This window comes from Ranitomeya variabilis, chromosome 4 (genome assembly GCF_051348905.1).
Source record: "Ranitomeya variabilis isolate aRanVar5 chromosome 4, aRanVar5.hap1, whole genome shotgun sequence".
Classification (NCBI taxonomy): domain Eukaryota; kingdom Metazoa; phylum Chordata; class Amphibia; order Anura; family Dendrobatidae; genus Ranitomeya; species Ranitomeya variabilis.
The window spans coordinates 103,925,327-103,949,944 of NC_135235.1; positions in this window are offsets into that span (position 1 = coordinate 103,925,327).

Sequence of the window (24,618 nt, forward strand, 5' to 3'; positions counted from 1 at the left end):
TGCTCCTTCAGTCTTCCAGTCCTTTATGCACAATATTTTCCATGAATATCTGGATAAATTTATGATTGTGTATTTGGATGATGTTTTGATTTTTTCTGATGATTGGGAGTCCCATGTCCAACAGGTCAGGAAGGTATTTCAGATTTTGCGGGCCAATTCTTTGTTTGTAAAGGGCTCAAAATGTCTTTTTGGGGTCCAGAAGATTTCTTTTTTGGGGTACATCTTTTCCCCTTCTACTATTGAGATGGATCCTGTCAAGGTTCAGGCTATTTGTGACTGGACGCAACCTACTTCTCTTAAGTCTTCAGAAATTCTTGGGCTTTGCTAATTTCTACCGTCGCTTCATAACTAATTTTTCTAGTGTGGTTAAACCTTTGACTGATTTGACTAAGAAGGGTGCTGATGTTGCTGATTGGTCTCCTGCGGCTGCGGAGGCCTTTCGGGAACTTAAGCGCCGGTTTTCTTCTGCTCCTGTGTTGCGCCAGCCAGATGTTTCACTTCCTTTTCAGGTTGAGGTTGATGCTTCCGAGATTGGTGCGGGGGCGGTTTTGTCGCAGAGAAGTTCCGATGGCTCGGTGATGAGGCCATGTGCGTACTTTTGTAGAAAATTTTCGCCCGCCGAGCGGAATTATGATGTTGGTAATCGGGAGCTTTTGGCCATGAAGTGGGCATTTGAGGAGTGGCGTCATTGGCTGGAGGGTGCTAAACATCGTGTGGTGGTCTTGACTGATCACAAGAATCTGATTTACCTTGAGTCTGCCAGGCGTCTGAATCCTAGACAGGCTCGTTGGGCGTTGTTTTTCTCCCGTTTCAATTTTGTGGTCTCATACCTGCCAGGTTCAAAGAATGTTAAGGCGGATGCTCTTTCTAGGAGTTTTGCGCCTGACTCCCCTGGAGATTCTGAGCCCACTGGTATCCTTAAGGATGGGGTGATATTATCTGCTGTCTCCCCAGACTTGCGTCGTGCTTTGCAGGAGTTTCAGGCGGATAGACCTGATCGTTGTCCGCCTGAAAGACTGTTTGTTCCGGATGATTGGACCAGTAGAGTCATCTTTGAGGTCCATTCTTCTGCGTTGGCGGGCCACCCTGGAATATTTGGTACTAGAGACTTGGTGGCCAGGTCCTTTTGGTGGCCTTCTTTGTCAAGGGATGTGCGTTCTTTTGTGCAGTCTTGTGAGGTTTGTGCTCGGGCTAAGCCTTGCTGTTCTCGGGCCAGTGGACTGTTGTTATCTTTGCCTATCCCGAAGAGGCCTTGGACGCACATTTCCATGGACTTTATTTCAGATCTCCCTGTCTCTCAGAAAATGTCCGTCATCTGGGTTGTGTGTGACCGTTTTTCTAAAATGGTTCATCTGGTACCCTTGCCTAAGTTGCCTTCCTCCTCTGAGTTGGTCCCTCTGTTTTTTCAGAACGTGGTTCGTTTGCATGGGATTCCGGAAAACATAGTTTCTGACAGGGGATCCCAGTTTGTGTCTAGATTTTGGCGGGCGTTCTGTGCTAGGATGGGCATTGAATTGTCTTTTTCGTCTGCATTCCATCCTCAGACAAATGGCCAGACGGAACGAACTAATCAGACCTTGGAAACTTATTTAAGGTGTTTTGTGTCTGCTGATCAGGACGACTGGGTTGCCTTTTTGCCCCTGGCTGAATTTTCCCTCAATAATCGGGCTAGCTCTGCTACCTTGGTTTCTCCTTTCTTTTGTAATTCGGGGTTTCATCCTCGTTTTTCCTCTGGTCAGGTTGAGACTTCTGATTGTCCTGGAGTGGACATGGTGGTGGATAGGCTGCACCAGATTTGGAGTCATGTGGTGGACAATTTGAAGTTGTCCCAGGAGAAGACTCAGCAGTTCGCTAATCGCCGTCGTCGTGCGGGTCCTCGACTTCGTGTTGGGGACTTGGTATGGTTGTCTTCTCGTTTTGTTCCTATGAAGGTCTCCTCTCCTAAGTTTAAGCCTCGGTTTATCGGTCCTTATAAGATCTTGGAGATTCTTAACCCTGTATCTTTTCGTTTGGACCTCCCAGCATCGTTTGCTATCCATAACGTCTTCCATCGGTCGTTATTGCGGAGGTATGAGGTACCGGTTGTTCCTTCGGTGGAGCCTCCTGCTCCGGTGCTGGTGGAGGGTGAATTGGAGTATGTTGTTGAGAAGATCTTGGATTCTCGTGTTTCCAGACGGAGACTCCAATATTTGGTTAAGTGGAAGGGTTATGGTCAGGAGGATAATTCTTGGGTAGTCGCCTCTGATGTTCATGCCACTGATTTAGTCCGTGCCTTCCATAGGACTCATCCTGATCGCCCTGGTGGTTCTCGTGAGGGTTCGGTGACCCCTCCTCAAGGGGGGGGTACTGTTGTGAATTCTGTTTTTGGGCTCCCTCTGGTGGCTGCAGATGGTACTGGGTGACTTGCGTTCCCTACGGTCTCTGGCATCCACCTGTTCCATCAGGAAGTGGGAGTTCCCATTTAACCTGGCTTCTCTGTCATTCCCTTGCCAGCTATCAATGTATCAGTGTGTCTCTGTTACCTTTGCTACCTGCTCCTAAAGCCTACAGGACAAGCTAAGTCTGGATTTCCCTGTTTCATGTTTGCTTTCATGTTTTTAGTCCAGCTTGCAGATATGTAAATCTCTGCTGCTGGTTGCTCTAGTGGGCTGAAATTACCACTCATGTACCATGAGTTGGCACATGAGTTCAAGTAATTTCAGGATGGTATTTTGAAGGGTTTTAAGCTGACCGCGCAGTTCACCTTTTGTATCCTCTGCTATCTAGCTTTAGCGGGCCTCATTTTGCTGAATCTGTTTTCATAACTACGTTTGTGCCTTCCTCTCATTTCACCGTCATTACATGTGGGGGGCTGCTATTTCTGTGGGAATATTTCTCTGGAGGCAAGAGAGGTCTGTGATTCTTCTGATAGGGGAAGCTAGATCTCCGGCTGGCGCGAGACGTCTAGAGCCCCCCCAGGAACGTTGCCCGGCTGCTGCTAGTTGTGTGTTGAGGTTCAGGATCGCGGTCAGCTCAGGTTCCATCACCCTAGAGCTCGTCCTGTTTTTGCCCGTGTTCTTTTGTTAATTCCCTGCCATTGGGAACATGACACCTCACATTGCAATCACAGCTACACCTGCCACTCCCATGCACACCTATGGCCTTCATACGCCTCTGTGCGCATTCTGGAGAGGACAAACAGTGCCCCCTAGCTGTAACAGGGGTCACTGCCTCACACAGGGAACCTAGGAAAGCATGGAGTGGTATGGTCCAAGTGCTGAACAGGATGAACACCGACTAGCCAACTCCTGGTAAGGAAAGCTATTTAATTGACTACGCGTTTCAAGAACAATTCGCCCTCTTCATCAGGCACATACACACAATAGGAAACACATGTCATTTATACAGGTTGATAATGACATTACAATTACATACAATATGATTAAAAACCATATAAAATTTATGTATAAAAATATATACTGTAATAAATAATTAATCTACTATTCATTTCATTTAAAGCAAAATGATGACCATACAAATTGCTAATAACAGCGCACCCCAAATTGATCATGGTCTATCAATATCCCCAAGCACAACTATAACAAGTTACCTCTAATTACATTAAAGTATAAACCTTAGTTAGGGATTTTGGAGAAGGTTGTTGCTACTCATCTGCTGTTACCAAACATTCCTCAACCCAGAGATTCTAAAGGTGGGTTATACTGTAAGTCCCATCAGATCCACAATCCAGAAAAGGATATTCTATTACATTAACCCTAACCTTACCGTGTGTGCGTAATGGTTTCATTGAGACCCTCAGTGGTGAGTTTAAGGCTATGTGCACATGTTGCTGATTCGTGTGTGGATTTGTCCGCACAGAATCTGAAAAATTTCACAGGTAAAACGCCCTGCGTTTTACCTTCGGATCTACCGTGGATTTACCACGGTTTTTGTACGGTTTTCACATGCGTTTTAACACCTGCGGATTCCAATTATGGAGCAGGTGTAAAACGCTGCTGAATCCGCACAAAGAATTGACATGCTGCGGAAAATAAACCGCAGCGTTTCCGCACGGTTTTCCTTGAAAAAACACGCGAAACGCGCGTTAGCTCTATCTCTGGTGGGCGCATACAGTCTCCTATAACCATGGGTAAGCACTTCAGCTGTATGGTACTTTTATGAGCACAGTCACTTTATTTATAGAGACACTGCCTTACTGTTTATGCTATCTTTGCTGCTATAGGATCTATTATATAAGGTAAATAGTCCATATACAACCCCATGTATATTGATTCAATCAATTTAGTATGTGGTTGCGCTTTTCCACTTAATGCTATGGTTTCCTCTTTTTGTGACCTCTTTATAGTTCTGTTGATTTTGTATTTTTAAACATTTGTTCATAATAAAATAATGTTTTTATTATGTCTATATGTCAGTATTTTCTGTTTACTCAAGTTTTCTTTGAGTGTAAATATGTCTTATATAAATATGTCTTATATATGACTTTAGGGGGGGATATACGTTATTGATCCTCGCCCCATATTGAATAGATGTTTTTTGAACATTCTGATACGGATATTGTTTAAAATACTGTATGACATGTCAGAAGATAAAAGCAAACCCATAACTGAAGAAACGGAAATCCTTTAGATTGATTTGATCCTTTAGATCTTTGTTGATATAACAGAAAACTGACTTTACTAAATGTCTTTCTTCATGATTTCCAACATATAATGAAACCAAGCTAAGCTATTTAATTTTAATTGCATTAATACATGAAAACTGCATTAACAGTTCATTTAATGAAACCTATGAGACTGTTGTGTGCCAAAGACATGATCGAATGTCCTCAGAAGAAAAGGAAAAAGGTTTCTCTGCTTTCCTATGATGCAATCTGGACAAGTTGTTGGAACAGCGGAAATATTCCACACACAGGTTGCTTTTTACGAATGCTTGAACTAAACCTGTCATCTCAGATAATTTTTCAAATACTTTAAGGGGGATTCATCAAGAAAGGCTATAAATCAGGAGAGGTGAATAATGGCCTTGCCATAAATCTTAAGATTGTAGCTTAGTAAATGCCATCATTCAACATGAATTTGATGAGTGGAGATTTGCCGCGCTCCATCATGCCCCCATACCACCCCAGCTTCAAGCACGTTGTCAGAGCTAGGGCAAGAATAGTGTGTAAGCACCAGAAGTTGCAATTTTTGCACAAACCCGCATTTGCGCAAAAAATACTATTATTACTGCACAAAAATGGCGCCAATCTATACTTTTAAAGTGTATTCTACAGTTATTCATGGCAGGCGACAGGTAAACTGCGCCAAACATTCTAAAAAAACATGCTTCTTGGTCAGTTTTACTGCATTATGTATTGGTCACATCACTCTGTTTCATACATGTTTTAACTTCTGCTTTCTCTCAACTCTCCCGACCTTCTACACATTCTGTGCACTCTTTTACACATCAGACCCTCCCTTTTTCCCCTCTCCCATGTATAACTCTGAGGCTTTACTGACATTTCTCATCCACTCCAAACCATCCACTACCACCGTTCAGCACTCAAAACGTTAATGCAAATCATTGCATCACCTACTTTTTCTCTTTATTCTCCTTCTAGTCGCTGAGGACATCTCCCCAAACCCTGGGCCTTCCTCCACTAGTGTACATAGCGCTCTTCTAGCTGTATATAGAAACTCTGCTAATCTTATTAATATTCGGTGCATGCCCTCTCCTATCTCTTTTAATTGTGCCCTTTGGAACGCATGGTCAGCATATAACAAACTATCTTACATTCATGATTTTTTTTCTTTCTAATTCCTTTAATCTTTTGGCTCTTACAGAAACCTGGATCCAGCAGTAGGACACTACCACCGGTACTGCTCTCATATGGTGGGCTGAAATTTTCCCATACCGCCAGATCTGAGAACAGACAAGGTGGATGTGTTGGTCTGCTTCTTTCATCACAATGTGCTTTCTAGGTCATCCCCCTGGTACCCTCACTTATGTTTCTTTCCTTTGAAGTCCACATTGTTAGACTCTTCAATTTCTTCTCCCTGTCAGTGGCGATTGTGTATCGTCCTCCGGACTCTTCCCATCAGTTCTTGGATTACTTTGCCACCTGGCTTCCTCACTTTCTATCCTGTGACATTCCCACCTCATCATGGGATACCTTAATATCCCCATCGATGATCCCCTCTCCCAATCTGCCTCTATTCTACTTTCTCCAACCTCATTCGGCCTCTAGGAATTTACTAACTCTCCTACGCATGAAGACAGGAATGCTCTGGACTTGGTCTTCTCCCGGCTCTGCTCAGTGCATGACTTTACTAACTCCCCTCTTGTAATAATTATAGGGGATAACTCAGGAGACTCTTTGCGTGGAACAAGACAACTACAGGACACAGTTTTATAAGTGGTAAAGTCTATATTATCACACGGTGATTCAAACAGGTGCAGAGAGAAACTCAAGTCCACAACACTTGGTGCAAATAATAAACGCAGCTCAGCAGTCTATAGGAAACTTCAGAGGAAAATGCAATCAAGCAGAAAGTCTATGAAGCACAGTTATTCTTGAGGATACTTGACACGAATAAATCCTGTCTTAGTCCAGGCACAGATAGATATGCTTATTAGGCAGTTCAAATCATATCTTAGCTCAACCAGGGAGGCCTGGTTAATAGTCTCAGGTTATTGCAAAGCAGAAACAGCTTACATGTCCAGCAAATGCAGATGGAAGTAAACACGAGCATCAGATGAAGGAGGATTACTGGAAACTTGTGTATGCAGCAGGAATTCAGAGCAGAGTAGCTGTCATGATCTCTGCAGGCAGAGATCATAGCAAGCCTATAGAGGGACAAGCTCTCGGAAGATGGAACTATACTGACCATGAACTAAGCCTGCCGCGCAACTAGAAATAGCCAGGTAGCATTTCCTATTTATAGCTAGATGCCCAGCTCTGGCCTAAGACCTAAATAGCTAGCAGAGGGAAATATAAGACCTGGCTCACCTCTAGAGAAATATTCCAAAGAAGACAGTAGCCCCCCACATATAATGACGGTGAGTTCAGATGAAACAACAAACGCAGCAGGAAAATAGTCTTAGCAAATTTGAGGTCCGCTTACTAGATAGCAGAAGACAGATAGTATACTTTCATGGTCAGCAGAAAAACACTAACAAAACACCATCCAGAGATTACCTTAAACTCTGGTATTAACTCATAACGCCAGAGTAGCAATCCCTGATCAACGAGAGCTTTCCAGACACAGTAACAAAACTTCAGCTGTGAACTGGAACAAATAGGCAACACAAAACATGGACAAAAGTCCAACTTATCTAGTAGTAGTCTAGAAGCAGGAACAAGCACTGAGAGGCATCAGATAACATTGTTGACCGGCAAGAAACCACCAGAGAAATGAGCTTAAATAGCGACACCCACTACTGATGGAACCAGGTGAAACAGGAAAGAGGATGACAAGTCCAATTCCACAAGCGGCCACCGGGGGAGCCCAGAATCCAAATTCACAACAGTACCCCCCCCTCAAGGAGGGGGCACCGAACCCTCACCAGATCCACCAGGGCGACCAGGATGAGCCCTATGGAAGGCACGAACAAGATCAGAAGCATGAACATCAGATGCATTGACCCAAGAATTATCCTCCTGGCCGTAACCCTTCCAGTTGACCAGATACTGGAGTCTCCGTCTGGAAACACGAGAGTCCAAAATTTTCTCCACAACGTACTCCAACTCACCCTCAACCAACACCGGAGCAGGAGGCTCAACTGAAGGTACCACAGGTACCTCATACCTGCGCAATAACGACCGATGAAAAACGTTATGAATGGAAAAGGACGCAGGGAGGTCCAAACGGAAAGAAACAGGATTAAGAATCTCCAATATTCTATAAGGGCCGATGAACCGAGGTTTAAACTTAGGAGAAGAGACCCTCATAGGGACAAAACGAGAAGACAACCACACCAAATCTCCAACACAAAGCCGAGAACCAACACGACGATGACGGTTGGCAAAACGCTGAGTCTTCTCCTGGGACAACTTCAAATTGTCCATAACCTGCCCCCAGATGTGATGCAATCTCTCCACCACCGCATCCACTCCAGGACAATCCGAGGATTCCACCTGACCGGAGGAAAATCGAGGGTGAAACCCCGAATTACAGAAAAACGGGGACACCAAGGTGGAAGAGCTGGCCCGATTATTGAGGGCGAACTCTGCCAATGGCAAAAAAGCAACCCAATCATCCTGGTCAGCAGAGACAAAACACCTCAGATATGTCTCCAGGGTCTGATTAGTCCGCTCGGTCTGGCCATTAGTCTGAGGGTGAAAAGCAGATGAAAAAGACAAATCTATGCCCATCCTAGCACAGAATGCCCGCCAAAATCTAGACACAAATTGGGTACCTCTGTCAGAAACAATATTCTCAGGAATACCGTGCAATCGTACAACATTCTGAAAAAACAGAGGAACCAACTCAGAAGAAGAAGGCAACTTGGGCAGAGGAACCAAATGGACCATTTTAGAGAAACGGTCACAGACCACCCAGATGACAGACATCTTCTGGGAAACAGGCAGATCTGAAATAAAATCCATCGAGATGTGTGTCCAAGGCCTCTTAGGAATAGGCAAGGGCAACAGCAGTCCGCTAGCCCGAGAACTACAAGACTTGGCCCGAGCACAAACGTCACATGACTGCACAAAGACTCGCACATCTCGTGACAGGGAAGGCCACCAGAAGGATCTTGCCACCAAATCCCTGGTACCAAAAATTCCGGGATGACCTGCCAATGCAGAAGAATGTACCTCAGAGATGACTCTGCTGGTCCAATCATCCGGAACAAACAGTCTATCAGGCGGACAACGATCCGGTCTATCCGCCTGAAACTCTTGCAAGGACCGCCGCAGATCAGGAGAAACGGCCGACAAAATTACTCCCTCCCTAAGGATACCTGTGGGTTCAGAATTACCAGGAGAGTCCGGGTCAAAACTCCTAGAAAGGGCATCTGCCTTAACATTCTTAGAACCCGGTAGGTATGACACCACAAAATTAAAGCGAGAAAAAAATAAAGACCAGCGCGCCTGTCTAGGATTCAGGCGTCTGGCAGTCTCAAGATAAATCAAATTTTTGTGGTCAGTCAATACCACCACCTGATGCCTAGCCCCCTCGAGCCAATGGCGCCACTCCTCAAACGCCCACTTCATGGCCAAAAGCTCCCGATTCCCAACATCATAATTCCGCTCTGCGGGCGAAAATTTGCGAGAAAAGAAGGCACAAGGCCTAATGACGGAGCAGTCGGAACCTTTCTGCGACAACACTGCCCCAGCTCCGATCTCCGAAGCGTCAACCTCAACCTGAAAAGGCAGATTCACATCAGGCTGACGCAACACAGGGGCAGAGGCAAAACGGCGCTTAAGCTCCTGAAAGGCCTCTACAGCATGAGGGGACCAATTAGCAACATCAGCGCCTTGTCTGGTCAAATCAGTCAGTGGTTTAACGACATCCGAAAAACCAGCAATAAATCGGCGGTAAAAGTTGGCAAAGCCCAAAAATCTCTGAAGACCCTTAAGAGAGGAGGGCTGAGTCCAGTCACAAATAGCTTGCACCTTGACGGGATCCATCTCAATGGAAGAGGGAGAAAAAATATACCCCAAAAAGGAAATTTTCTGGACCCCAAAAACGCACTTAGACCCCTTCACACATAAAGAATTAGACCGCAGAACCTGAAAAACTCTCCTGACCTGCTGGACATGAGAGTCCCAGTCATCAGAAAAAATCAGAATATCATCCAGATATATTATCATAAATTTATCCAGAAAATCGCGGAAAATATCATGCATAAAAGACTGGAAAACTGAAGGGGCATTAGAAAGACCAAAAGGCATGACCAAATACTCAAAGTGGCCCTCGGGCGTATTAAATGCGGTCTTCCACTCATCCCCCTGCCTGATCCGCACCAAATTATACGCCCCACGAAGATCAATTTTAGAGAACCACTTAGCACCCTCTATACGAGCAAACAAATCAGTAAGCAATGGCAATGGGTATTGATACTTAACAGTGATCTTATTCAGAAGCCGATAATCAATACATGGTCTCAAAGAGCCGTCTTTTTTTGAGACAAAGAAAAACCCAGCTCCCAAGGGAGAAGAAGATGGACGAATATGTCCCTTTTCCAAAGACTCCTTTATATATTCCCGCATAGCAGCATGTTCCGGCACAGACAGATTAAACAAACGACCCTTGGGATATTTACAACCCGGTATCAAATCTATGGCACAATCGCACTCACGGTGCGGAGGTAACGACCCAAGCTTGGGTTCGTCAAAGACGTCTTGATAATCAGAGAGGAACTCAGGGACTTCAGAGGGAATGGACGACGAAATAGAAACCAAAGGTAAGTCCCCATGAATACCCTTACATCCCCAGCTCAACACAGACATTGCTCTCCAGTCCAAGACTGGGTTGTGAGACTGCAACCATGGCAATCCCAGTACCAAATCGTCATGTAAATTATACAGCACCAGGAAACGAATAATCTCCTGGTGATCCGGATTGATACGCATGGTTACTTGTGTCCAGTATTGTGGTTTATTATTAGCCAATGGGGTGGAGTCAATCCCCTTCAGAGGAATAAGAGTCTCCAAAGGCTCTAAATCAAAACCACAACGATTGGCAAAGGACCAATCCATAAGACTCAGAGCGGCGCCAGAGTCAACATAGGCGTCCGTGGTAATGGATGACAAAGAGCAAATCAGGGTTACAGACAAAATAAACTTAGACTGAATGGTGCCAATGGAAACAGACTTATCAAGCTTCTTTGTACGCCTAGAGCATGCTGATATAACATGAGTAGAATCCCCACAATAGAAACACAATCCATTCTTCCGTCTAAAATTCTGTCGCTCGCTCCTGGACAGAATTCTATCACACTGCATACTTTCTGGCGTCTTTTCCATAGACACCGCCAGATGGTGCACCGGTTTGCGCTCCCGCAGACGCCTATCAATCTGAATAGCCATTGTCATGGACTCATTCAGACCTGCAGGCACAGGGAACCCCACCATAACATCCTTAACGGCATCAGAGAGACCTTCTCTGAAAGTTGCCGCCAAGGCGCACTCATTCCACTGAGTAAGCACAGACCATTTACGGAATTTTTGGCAGAAAACTTCAGCTTCGTCTTGCCCCTGAGATAGTGCCATCAAAGTTTTTTCTGCCTGAAGTTCCAAATGAGGTTCCTCATAAAGCAAGCCCAAGGCCAGAAAAAACGCATCCACATCGCGTAACGCAGGATCCCCTGCTGGCAATGAGAAGGCCCAATCTTGAGGGTCACCCCTGAGCAAGGAAATCACAATCCTAACCTGCTGAGCAGGGTCTCCAGCTGAACGAGACTTCAGGGACAAATAAAGCTTACAATTATTTCGGAAATTCTGGAAGCTAGCTCTATGCCCTGTGAAGAACTCCGGCAAAGGAATTCTCGGCTCAGATACCGGAGCATGTACCACAAAATCTTGTAAATTTTGTACTTTCGTGATGAGATTATTCAAACCCGCAGTTACACTCTGGAGATCCATTATTGTCAGGTGCACACAGAGCCATACAGAGATTAGGAGGAGAGAGAGAAAAAAGACTGCAGCAAGGCAGACTGGAGGAAAAAAAAAAAAAAAAAAAAAAAATTCCAGCAGACTTCTTATAACTCTCCTTTCTCAACCTGGGTCTTTAACACTTTACAGGCCGGTCAAACTGTCATGATCTCTGCAGGCAGAGATCATAGCAAGCCTATAGAGGGACAAGCTCTCGGAAGATGGAACTATACTGACCATGAACTAAGCCTGCCGCGCAACTAGAAATAGCCAGGTAGCATTTCCTATTTATAGCTAGATGCCCAGCTCTGGCCTAAGACCTAAATAGCTAGCAGAGGGAAATATAAGACCTGGCTCACCTCTAGAGAAATATTCCAAAGAAGACAGTAGCCCCCCACATATAATGACGGTGAGTTCAGATGAAACAACAAACGCAGCAGGAAAATAGTCTTAGCAAATTTGAGGTCCGCTTACTAGATAGCAGAAGACAGATAGTATACTTTCATGGTCAGCAGAAAAACACTAACAAAACACCATCCAGAGATTACCTTAAACTCTGGTATTAACTCATAACGCCAGAGTAGCAATCCCTGATCAACGAGAGCTTTCCAGACACAGTAACAAAACTTCAGCTGTGAACTGGAACAAATAGGCAACACAAAACATGGACAAAAGTCCAACTTATCTAGTAGTAGTCTAGAAGCAGGAACAAGCACTGAGAGGCATCAGATAACATTGTTGACCGGCAAGAAACCACCAGAGAAATGAGCTTAAATAGCGACACCCACTACTGATGGAACCAGGTGAAACAGGAAAGAGGATGACAAGTCCAATTCCACAAGCGGCCACCGGGGGAGCCCAGAATCCAAATTCACAACAAGTAGCATGATCACCACACAGGTTCACAGGAGCAGGTGTATAGCCAGGGAGTAATCAGAGGTCAGGAGCTGGATGCAAGGCAGAATACTCTAGCACAGACTGAAGGCTGGGGTGGAGTTTTATAGCAGGAGACACAGTGCACATGAGACCAAAGACGCCATCTTGAAAAAGGGCAGTAATGCACAAAAGGTAAAAAATGTTCAGTCCTGACACCTCTTTCACTTTGACCACAAGCTTCTTTCCTTCTCTGTTAAGAACTGACCCCTCACCAGGGACACCCCCACTAAGCACACTTATAGGAATACACGTACCATTAACACCCAGCAGCTTATGGACCATCTACACATATCTTTAGCTCTCATCTCCTTCCACTCCTGTCCAAACTTAGCTTTGTCACACTACAATTATACATTGCAGAGCACCCTGGATGAAGCAGCACATGCTACACATAGAAAGGCCCAACACAGACAATGGCAATCCTGGCACACAATGCAAACATGCTTTTTCAGCGCTGCTCAAGGTGCGCTGAGCATCAGTGGAGAAAATCACTTTTAGAAGAGGATTTCACCACCCTCATCACTTCACTAGCTAACAATCTAAACGACTTTTTGAAACCCTAAAGTCCCTCCTGAGCCTAAAGCAGAGGCCACAGTCACCAACCTCAGCAGTGAGGATCTGGCCACTCATTTCCTAGAAAAAAAATCAACCATATCCATCAGTACATTTCTGCCCAATCTCCTCAGAGCCTGGATCCCCTTCCCTGCCGCACTTTAAGCTCACTTGCCATCTTTGAGTCTGTTACAGGAGAAAAAGTTACCCGGCTCCTCGCTTCTTCTCGGCCTACAACCTGCAACATAGACCCTATTCCCTCACATCTCCTGCAGTCTCTCTCACCAGTTGTCACCACTCACCTAACTAAAATATTTAACCTCTCTCTTTCTTCTGGTATCTTTCCTTTCTCAATTAAATATGCCATCATAACCTTTTTACTTATAAAAAAACATCCCTCGACCAGAACTGTACTGCTAGCTATAGACCTATCTCTAACTTTCTCTTCATATCTAAACTCCTGGAATGCCTGGTTCACTCCGGTCTAACCCGCTATCTCACAGACCACTATCTTTTTTTATCCTCTACAATCTGATTTCTGCTTTTTACACTATACTGAAACTGCTCTTACTAAAGTCTTTAACATCTATTAACAGCTAAATCTAATGGTCACTGCTCCCTGCTGATTCTCCTGGATCTCTCTGCAGCATTCAACACTGTGGATCACAAGCTCCTCCTCATTATGCTCTGCTCTATAGGCTTCAAGTATACTTCACTCTCCTGGTTCTCCTTCTACATCTCTGACCGCTCTTTCACTGTATATTTTGCCATCTCTTCTCTCCTCGTCCCATTACTAACAGGGTTCCTCAGGGCTCAGTCCAAGGCCCCTTTCTCTTCTCTCTCTATACTGCCCCTATTGGACAAACAATCAATAGATTTGGGTTCCAGTATCATCTCTATGCTAACGACACCCAATTGGGTTTCTTTCCACATCTCATTAAGTATTACTTAAGTATTACCGGTAGCAGTGAAGAGGCAGTGACCCACAAAGTTAAAAAAAAAAGTCTCTTTAAATGCATTATCTTCACACAGAAAAGGTTCCAAGCATATAACTTCAATGCATATAACTTCAGTGTTTAATTCACACCAGTTCATAACAGCATCCTTTAGATTGCAGTCACTAGACATGCTAGTCCTTCTCTGACCAGTTCCGTGGGTGTCCTGCACCGCTGTATCACAATCTCTACTCACAGCCGTACACAGACCTTGACATCCTCCTGTCTGCAGCTGTGACACACGCCAGTCCTTCCTTTGGGCACAGGGCAGTCTACCTCCAGTCCACATCCGTGACCAGTCATCATGGACAGCAGCACCACTGTGTATGCGGTGGGCTGTCAGGCCTCACTCTGGCCTTGACACACATGAGACTCCTCAGACTCAAATTTCTATACTGCAGGGCTGTTAACAATTGTAATCACAGCTACACCTGCGACCACAACGCCCCCTCATGGCCTCACTACTAGTGATGAGCGAGTGTACTCATTGCTCGGGTGACCTCCGAGTATTTATGACTGCTCGGAGATTTAGTTTTCATCGCGGCAGCTGATTGATTTACAGCTACTAGCCTGCTTGATTACATGTGGGGATTCCCTAGCAACCAGTCAACCCCCACATGTACTCAGCCTGGCTAGTAGCTGTAAATCATTCAGCTGTGGTGATGAAAACTAAATCTCCGAGCTGTCATAAATACTCGGAGGTCACCAGAGCAACGAGTACACTCGCTCATCACTACTCACTACGCCTCTGTGCCCATCCTTGGGAAAACAAACAGCGCCCCCTAGCTGTAACAGGGGTCACTGCCTCACACTGCTCACTCCCAACCTTCCCATATTTTAGACCCAATTTCTCGGTCATTGAATTGCTTCTCCCAATTTTTTTCTACATTTCAGGTTGAACGCCCAGCATTATATTTCTCTTCTCATCATAAAGGACAGAAATAGAAGATGGACTAACGGTAGGAGCGCCGGTTTTAGACAAAGTGGAGTTCTGGGCAAAGGTTTAAAGTGGGGCCCAAAATTCTACATATTGCACTGTCACACAGAAACATTTTGGTTGTATTTACATGCGCTGAGTTCAGGCCGTTAAATGAGCATGATCAACAATATTGGATACGACGATTGTTTCCCGGCCTCTTTATAAGTGCTGAGGAATAATGATGGGCACAGAACGATCACTAGTAGATCAATCTGTCCCCATACAGTATCATGTTATCAGCAGGATGCTGTTCTAACGCATCTCCTTAGCTGAGTCCACACTGCACCAACTTCAGCAAGGAGACTGGCCAGCGGAGGAATATTGCTCGGAATTCCGGAGGTGGGCCATGGATACCAAGTGGAATGACCCCGCACTCCGTAGTATGTTCTGTGAGGGACTTACAGTATGGGTGAAGGATGCCTTAGCTCTGTATGAGACTCCGGACTCCCTTGTGGCAGCCATGTCTCTGGCAATCCGAGTTTATTGCCGTCTTCGCCAGAGACATAGGGAGTCACCTCTGGGTGCAGGAGATCCAAGGTCAAGGGATGTCAGTACTGAGCCTATTGTGGAACCCATGCAGGTAGGTGAGGCATCCCACTCTGGTAAATTGTTGTCCGGCATAAGGGGGAGTATGTTTCTTTTGTGGGAAAAATGGCCATTTCGTGGGCACGTGTCCTTCCTGACCTCATAGTAAATAACCGCCGGAAAAATTTGATGGCCTGGGTCGTGGGGAGGTTAAAAGCATGTTTAATACTATAATTATTGTAACCTGTCACGCAAACGTTTACTGATAGTTTTGCTTTCCTGCAAGAATGCATCCTTATTAGGCTGCCGTCGCACTAGCGGTATTTGGTCAGTATTTTACATCAGTATGTGTAAGCCAAAACCAGGAGTGGAACAATTAGAGGAAAAGCATAATAGAAACATATGCACCACTTCTGGATTTATCACCCACTCCTGGTTTTGGCTTACAAATACTGATGTAAAATACTGACCAAATACTGCTATTGTGACGGCAGACTTACAGTAAATACATCTAGCTCTATTAAATTCACCATAGGGAATGGCTTTTATAGTATGATGGGGATACGATGATGAAGATAAAAGCAAAAAATTGCCAGAAATTTCTTTTCTATATAAGGAAGTGTGAACTTGATGTGTAGTAGTCACCTGATAAGAATATGTCCAAAAAGGGAGTTTTTGTACTTAAGGTACTGACAGTAAACATAAGATTTAGGTTATTAGAATTTAGATAAATATGAAATTCCTTTAAATCCGCTGCAGGACCCTGCCATGCAAACAATAAGTCATCCACGTATCTGCCGAACCAAAAAATCGCATCAAAAAAAGGACTGGAATCAGATAAAGCTATAGATATAGAATGGCAAGGAACGGGGTAAATATTGAGCTCATTGGGGCACCGAGGGTCTGTTAATAAAATTGAGAATTAAACATAAAAAAAAAATTATGGTTCAGTACATATGTGAGAGTGTTAATGATGAATTGTTTCAAACCATCAGAATAATCACTGTATTGATCTAAATGATATGTAATGGCCCGAATGGCCAAATGATGAGGGATTGAAGAATATAAACTAACATCATCACATGTGAAAAAATTGAAATTACTTTCCCAACAAAAATGTTCAAAGGCCTGCAAAACAGAAGAAGTGCCCTTGAGGTACCATGGAATCTTAGAAACAAGTGGGTGAAGATGTTCATCAACCCATGAACTTAAATTTTCCTTAAGGGACCCAATACTGGGAATAATAGGACAAAGCTTGGGAGGAAAAATACCTCTATGAATTTTAGGAAGAACATGGAAAATAGGAATGACATATGAATTTTAGTATTAAAAAAACCTGATTTAACACCTTCCTCAAGGATACTTGATAACCTCAGTTTGCATGGCAGGGTGGGATCAGCCCGGAGAGGTAAATATGTGGATAGGTTATATAACACCATATGTACAAGCTAAATATACATAGTAGAAATCAAAAAACGACAATACAACCATCTTTGTCTGACTGTCTGATAGTAAGATTATAATTATTTTTCAATTTACTGATAGCTTTATATTGAGAATTGGTTAAATTTTTGTAGTTGTGAGATTGTTCTGTTTGCACATGTAATGGTCTTAAGTCTTTTTCAACAAGAAATTGGAACAAATCAAGGGATGAAACCCTTGACTGCAAGGGATAATAAGATGAATTTTGAGGAATAATCCTGACATCTCTGTCCTGAATCAAGTTTTAATTATACTTTCAATCTTGCAGACATGACAGAGATTCTGCTGTTTAAATGAAAAAGATGCTGTATCCACAAGGGTAGGAACGTATCTGTCTTGAGGTGTTCCTTTTCTATTCGTATCCAAGAAAAAAATGTCTCTTTACTGTTAATAGTCTGGTAAATTTATTCACGTCTTTAAAAATCTGTAAGAGGTCAAAATTCTTACTGGGTACAAAGTTCAAGCCTTTTTGTAGGATATCAATTTGTGCCTGAGATAAGATTGTTGGAGTGAGAATAATGACACTAGATGGTAAATCTGTCAACTTTAAAACCTGGTCCTTCTGTTCCTTGTAGGATATCGCTTCCATAGAAGGTCTTCTCTTCTTCCTGCCCCCTCTCCTACATCTCCTGCTTTTTTTGACATGGTGGTTAGGGAGTTATGCCTCTCATTCATATTAATGGATGGACCAGGAAATGAATTGTCCGTATCATAGTCGGAGCTGGTACACTCCGAAGATGAAAAATATACCAATCTTTTATGTTTATTGCCAGATTGAAATTTAACAGTTTGATTTTTTAAGATAGATTTAGTGAAGGGACCTTGTGGCGGAGTCTTGTTCCAAGTATACACCTTAATGCTCTTATAGTCTATAGTGTCCCTTGAAAGCTTCGATTTTTTTGTTTTAATGATATTATCTTCCAAAACCTTGATATTGTCCATGATTTTTTTAGTTAAATAATTAAAAATCAATAGAATTTCTGAACTTTGCTAAGTCGGCATTGGTTTTCTCAATATCAGATTTCAGATCAGTAAGATGGGTTTCTTCATGTGAAATAATTAATTCCATCAGTTTGAAGGAGCATTGCCACAAAATAGAATTCCACTTAATAAGAAAATTTTCAGAAAACATACACTGTGTGCAGAATTATTAGGCAAGTTGTATTTTGATCACATGATACTTTTTATACACGTTGTCCTACTCCAAGCTGTTCAGGCTTGAGAGCCAACTACCAATTAAGTAAATCAGGTGATGTGCATCTCTGTAATGAGGAGGGGTGTTGTCTAATGACATCAAAACCCTATATAAGGTGTGCTTAATTATTAGGCATCTCCCTTTCCTTTGGCAAAATGGGTCAGAAGAGAGATTTGACGGGCTCTTAAAAGTCCAAAATTGTGAGAAGTCTTGCAGAGGGATGCAGCAGTCTTGAAATTGCCAAACTTTTGAAGCGTGATCACCGAACAATCAAGTGTTTCATAGCAAATAGCCAACAGGGTCGCAAGAAGCGTGTTGGGCAAAAAGGGTCCAAAATAACTGCCCATGAATTGAGGAATATTAAGCGTGAAGCTGCCAATATGCTATTTGCCACCAGTTTTGGCATATTTCAGAGCTGCAACTTTACTGGAGTAACAAAAAGCACAAGGTGTGCGATACTCAGGGACACGGCCAAGGTAAGGAAGGCTGAAAAACGACCACCTTTGAACAAGAAACATAAGATAAAACGTCAAGACTGGGCCAAGAAATATCTCAAGACTGACTTTTCATAGGTTTTATGGACTGATGAAATGAGAGTGACTCTTGATGGGCCAGATGGATGGGCCAGAGGCTGGATCAGTAAAGGGCAGAGAGCTCCACTCCGACTCAGACGCCAGCAAGGTGGAGGTGGGGGACTGGTATGGGTTGGTATCATCAAAGATGAACTCGTGGGACCTTTTCGGGTTGAGGATGGAGGGAAGCTCAACTCCCAGACCTACTGCCAGTTTCTGGAAGACTACTTCTTCAAGCAGTGGTACAGGAAGAAGTCGGTATCGTTTAAGAAAAACATGATTTTCATGCAGTCGAACCTATCAGACTCTCACCATCAGATTATCAGGTTTTCCAAAAAGAAGCCCTACTGTATAAAGACGAAGAATCCTGTCTGAAAAGGTTAAAACAGAAGTGCATCTCTGGCTTGTAGCTCAGTCTATAATATTTTAATGAGGGAATACAAAAATACTACATCCTGAGTGCGAATAATTTTTGACTAAACCTCGTATGGTATGCTATGGCTGATCATTGTACATAGCTCACACAGTGAGCCTCAGTCCCATATAAAATAAATAGGATCAATCAAAAAAAAAAAAATAGTAAGCATGGAGTCACCATAATACATCATTTTATTTCATTTATTTTTATAGACTAAGCTCTGCATCATTTTCCATATAAAGACAATTCTGCTGCTGACAACATTCTGCTTTATTGGAGGAAGACAAGTCATAGTTTTCCAGAGAGGAAAGATTATTAAGCAGAAATATATAATTATTACACAATGCTGACATGCTGCAATACCGATTATGTAGGGTGAAACATGCTGCTTAAAAATTCACGTCTCATTGTCACATATCACCTTGTCACAACCCCCATAGACCTTATTTATTCCCCATCAGCAGCACAAAGTGGCTTCATGTCTGCTTCTCCCCGCCGAGGACAGAACAAGCAAGAATCGGGTTCAGACAATTAGTAAACTAATCAAGCATCATTAATAATGGTGTGTTCACACTGTAATTTTTTTTGTCATGGTCTTTGGAAAACCATTGCAAACATACATCGCAGACGCAAAAGGTGAACCCACCCTGATGGTGAAAACAGATGGTGGCTGAACTAGAATTCTCCTACCCCTGGTGTCCAATGGGTGCACATTTACCAAAAAAATTATGGCCATTAGCACAATGAGTGGTTGTGGTTTACAAACTCGAGTCAATTATGCAAATGCTATTTTTGCCTGATTTTCCTAAATGGTCAAATCACTATCTGTTAGGCTATGTGCACACTTTCCGCGACAATTCCACAACTGTGCCGCCGGTAAAACGCATGCGGAATTGGCATGCGTTTTCCTGCTAAACACTAGCGTTTTACAAGCGCGTAATTAGCTTGCAGAATGCTAGCGTTTTCCAAGCAATCTGTAGCATCGCTTGGAAAACTGATTGACAGGTTGGTCACACTTGTCAAACACAGTGTTTGACAAGCGTGACCAACTTTTTTACTATTGATGCTGCCTATGCAGCATCAATAGTAAAAAAGATCTAATGTTAAAAATAATTAAAAAATAATAAATCGTGATATTCTCACCTTCCGGCGTCCCTCGCAGAGTTCCCGCTCCTCGCGATGCTCCCATTCCCAATAATGCCTAGCGGCAATGACCTCAGATGACGTACGGTCTCGCGAGACCACTACGTCATCACAGGTCATTGCCGCAAAGCATCACTGGGAACAGAAGCATCGCGAGGAGCGGGAACGCTGCAAGGGATGCCGGAAGGTGAGAATATCACAATTTATTATTTTAATTCTTTTTTTAAACAATTATATGGTTCCCAGGGCCTGAAGGAGAGGCTCCTCTCCTCCACCCTGAGTACCAGCCGCACATGATCCGCTTACTTCCCGCATGGTGGGCATAGCCACATGTGGAAAGTAAGTGGATCAATGCATTCCTATGTGTGCGGAATCCCTGCGATTCCGCACAAGGAATGAACATGCTGCGTTTTTTTCCAGAATGCGATTCCGCCGCGGAAAAAAAGGCAACGTGCACAAAGATTGCGAATTGCATTCTAATAATTTTTTTGCGGTTTTATTGCGTTTTTATAGCGAAAAACCGCAAAATAAACGCAAAAAATCCTGAACGTGTGCACATAGCCTTAGAGTATAAATCAAATTTTATTGGACAAACCTTCCAATGATTACAGTATTTTTTTTCAAAACTAAAAAAACCCTCAAACTGCACTGTTCCAAACTATTAAGCACAACAACATTTCCATTTTATAGGTTGCAAAGACCTGAAAATGGTAATTTGTTGCGTTTTCAGCATGAAAAGGTGACATTTACTGAGATCAAAAGTTTTTTTTTAATCAAAAAGATCTTACCTGGCCAAGTTATATGTTAACATAGAACCCTTCTTTGATGTCACCTTAACAATTCTTGCATCCATTGAACATGTGAGTTTTTGGAGAGTTTCTGCTTGAATTTATTTGCAAGATGTCAGAATAGCCTCCCAGAGCTGCTGTTTGATGTGAACTGCCTTCCATCTTCATAGATCTTTTGCTTGAGGATACTCCAAAGGTTGTCAATAGGGTTGAGGTCAGGGAGGATGGTGGGCACACCATGAGTTTATCTCTTTTTATGCCTATAGCAACCAATAACTCATGAGTATTATTTGCATCATGGGATGGTGCATTGTCATGCATGCACAGTTCTTCTTTTTGTACCATGGAAGAAATTGGTCACTCAGAAACTTTATATACTTTGTGAAGGTCATTTTCACACCTTAAGGAACGCTAAAGGGGCTTACAAGCTCTCTCCATGATTCCGGCCAAAAACATTACTCCGCCACCTCCTTGCTGACGTTGCAGGATTATCGCCACTAGTCCATCTCTCTGGACCATCCAGGGTTACACTGTACACATTAGTAAACAAGACTTTTAAAATTAGTCTTCATGTATGTCTGGGCCCACTGCAACCATTTCTGCTTCTGAGCACTGTTTAGGGGTGGCCGAATAGTAGGTTTATGCAGGATTCTGTAGGATCCTACACCTTGAGGTTTGCAAGACTCCAGAGGCCCCTGCAGCTTTAACCCCTTAGTGACAGAGCCAATTTGGTACTTAATGACCGAGCCAATTTTTACAATTCTGACCAGTGTCACTTTATGAGGTTATAACTCTGGAACGCTTTATCGGATCCCGCTGATTCTGAGATTGTTTTTTCGTGACATGTTGTACTTCAAGTTAGTGGTAACATTTCTTCGATATTACTTGCGATTATTTATGAAAAAAATGGAAATATGGCGAAAATTTTTAAAATTTTGCAATTTTCAAACTTTGTATTTTTATGCCCTTAAATCAGAGAGATATGTCACAAAAAATAGTTAATAAATAACATTTCTCACATGTCTACTTTACATCAGCACAATTTTGGAAACAATTTTTTTTTTTGTTAGGGAGTTATAAGGGTTAAAAGTTGACCAGCAATTTCTCATTTTTACACCACCATGTTTTTTTTAGGGACCACATCACCTTTGAAGTGATTTTGAGGGGTCTATATGATAGAAAATAACCAAGTGTGACACCATTCTAAAAACTGCACCCCTCAAGCTGCTCAAAACCACATTCAAGAAGTTTATTAACCCTTTACGTACTTCACAGGAACTAAAACAATGTGGAAGAAAAAAATGAACATTTTACTTTTTTTTGCAAACATTTTACTTCAGAACCATTTTTTTTAATTTTCACAAGTGTAAAAACAGAAATTTAACCACAAATTTTGTTGTGCAATTTTTCCTGAGTACACCGATACCCCATATGTGGAGGTAAACCACTGTTTGGGCGCACCGCAGAGCTTGGAAGTGAAGGAGCACCGTTTGACTGTTTCAATGCAGAATTGGCTGGAATTGAGATCGGACGCCATGTCGCGTTTGGAGAGCCCCTAATGTGCCTAAACAGTGGAAACCCCCCACAAGTGACACCATTTTGGAAACTAGACCCCCCAAGGAACTTATCTAGATGTGTGGTGAGCACTTTGAACCCCCAAGTGCTTCACAGAAGTTTATAACGTAGAGCCGTGAAAATAAAAAATCGCATTTGTTTTCACAAAAATGATTTTTTCGCCCACAAATTCTTATTTTCACAAGGGTAACAGGAGAAATTAGACCACAAAAGTTGTTGTGCAATTTCTCCTGAGTACGTCGATACCCCATATGTGGAGGTAAACCACTGTTTGGGCGCACCGCAGAGCTTGGAAGTGAAGGAGCACCGTTTGACTTTTTCAATGCAGAATTGGCTGGAATTGAGATCGGATGCCATGTCGCGTTTGGAGAGTCCCTGATGTGCCTAAACAGTGGAAACCCCCCACAAGTGATACCATTTTGGAAACTAGACCCCTTAAGGAACTTATCTAGATGTGTGGTGAGCACTTTGAACCCCCAAGTGCTTCACAGAAGTTTATAACGTAGAGCCGTGAAAATAAAAAATCTCATTTTTTCTACAAAAATGATCTTTTTGCCCCAAAATTTTTATTTTCACAAGGGTAACAGGAGAAATTAGGCCACAAAAGTTGTTGTGCAATTTCTCCTGAGTACGTCGATACCCCATATATGGGGGTAAACCACTGTTTGGGCGCACCGCAGAGCTTGGAAGAGAAGGAGTGTCGTTTTACTTTTTCAATGTAGAATTGGCTGGAATTGAGATCGGACGCCATGTCGCGTTTGGAGAGCCCCTGATGTGCCTAAACAGCAGAAACCCCCCAAAAGTGACCCCATTTTGGAAACTAGACCCCCCAAGGAACTTATCTAGATGTGTAGTGAGAACTTTGAATGCCCAAGTGCATCACAGAAGTTTATAATGCAGAGTCGTGAAAATAAAAAATATATATTTTTTAACAATAAAGATTTTTTAGCCCCCAAGTTTTTATTTTCACAAGGGTAACAAGAGAAATTGGACCCCAAAAGTTGTTGTCCAATTTGTCCTGAGTATGCTGGTACCCCATATGTGGGGGTAAACCACTGTTTGGGCGCACGGCAGAGCTCGGAAGGGAAGGAGTGCCATTTTGGAATGCAGACTTTGATAGAATTGTCTGCGGGCGTTATGTTGCCTTTGCAGACCCCTAATGTACCTAAACAGTAGAAACCCCCAACAAGTGACCCCATTTTGGAAAATAGACCCCCCAAGGAACTTATCTAGATATGTGGTGAGAACTTTGAATGCCCAAGTGCTTCACAGAAGTTTATAATGCAGAGTAGTGAAAATAAAAAATATTTTTTTTCCCACAAAAAAGATTTTTTTAGCCCCCAAATTTTTATTTTCACAAGGGTAACAAGAGAAATTGGACCCCAAAAGTTGTTGTCAAATTTGTCCTGAGTATGCTGGTACCCCATATGTGGGGGTAAACCACTGTTTGGGCGCACGGCAGAGCTCGGAAGGGAAGGAGCGCCATTTTGGAATGCAGACTTTGATAGAATTGTCTGCGGGCGTTATGTTGCGTTTGCAGACCCCTAATGTACCTAAACAGTAGAAACCCCCACAAGTGACCAAATTTTGGAAACTAGACCCCCTAAGGAACTTATCTAGATATGTGGTGAGAACTTTGAAAGCTCAAGTGCTTCACAGAAATTTATAATGCAGAGTAGTGAAAATAAAAAAATATATTTTTTTCCAACAAAAAAGATTTTTAGCCCCCAAGTTTTTATTTTCACAAGGGTAACAAGAGAAATTGGACCCCAAAAGTTGTCCAATTTGTCCTGAGTATGCTGGTACCCCATATGTGGGGGTAAACCACTGTTTGGGCGCACGGCAGAGCTCGGAAGGGAAGGAGCGCCATTTTGGAA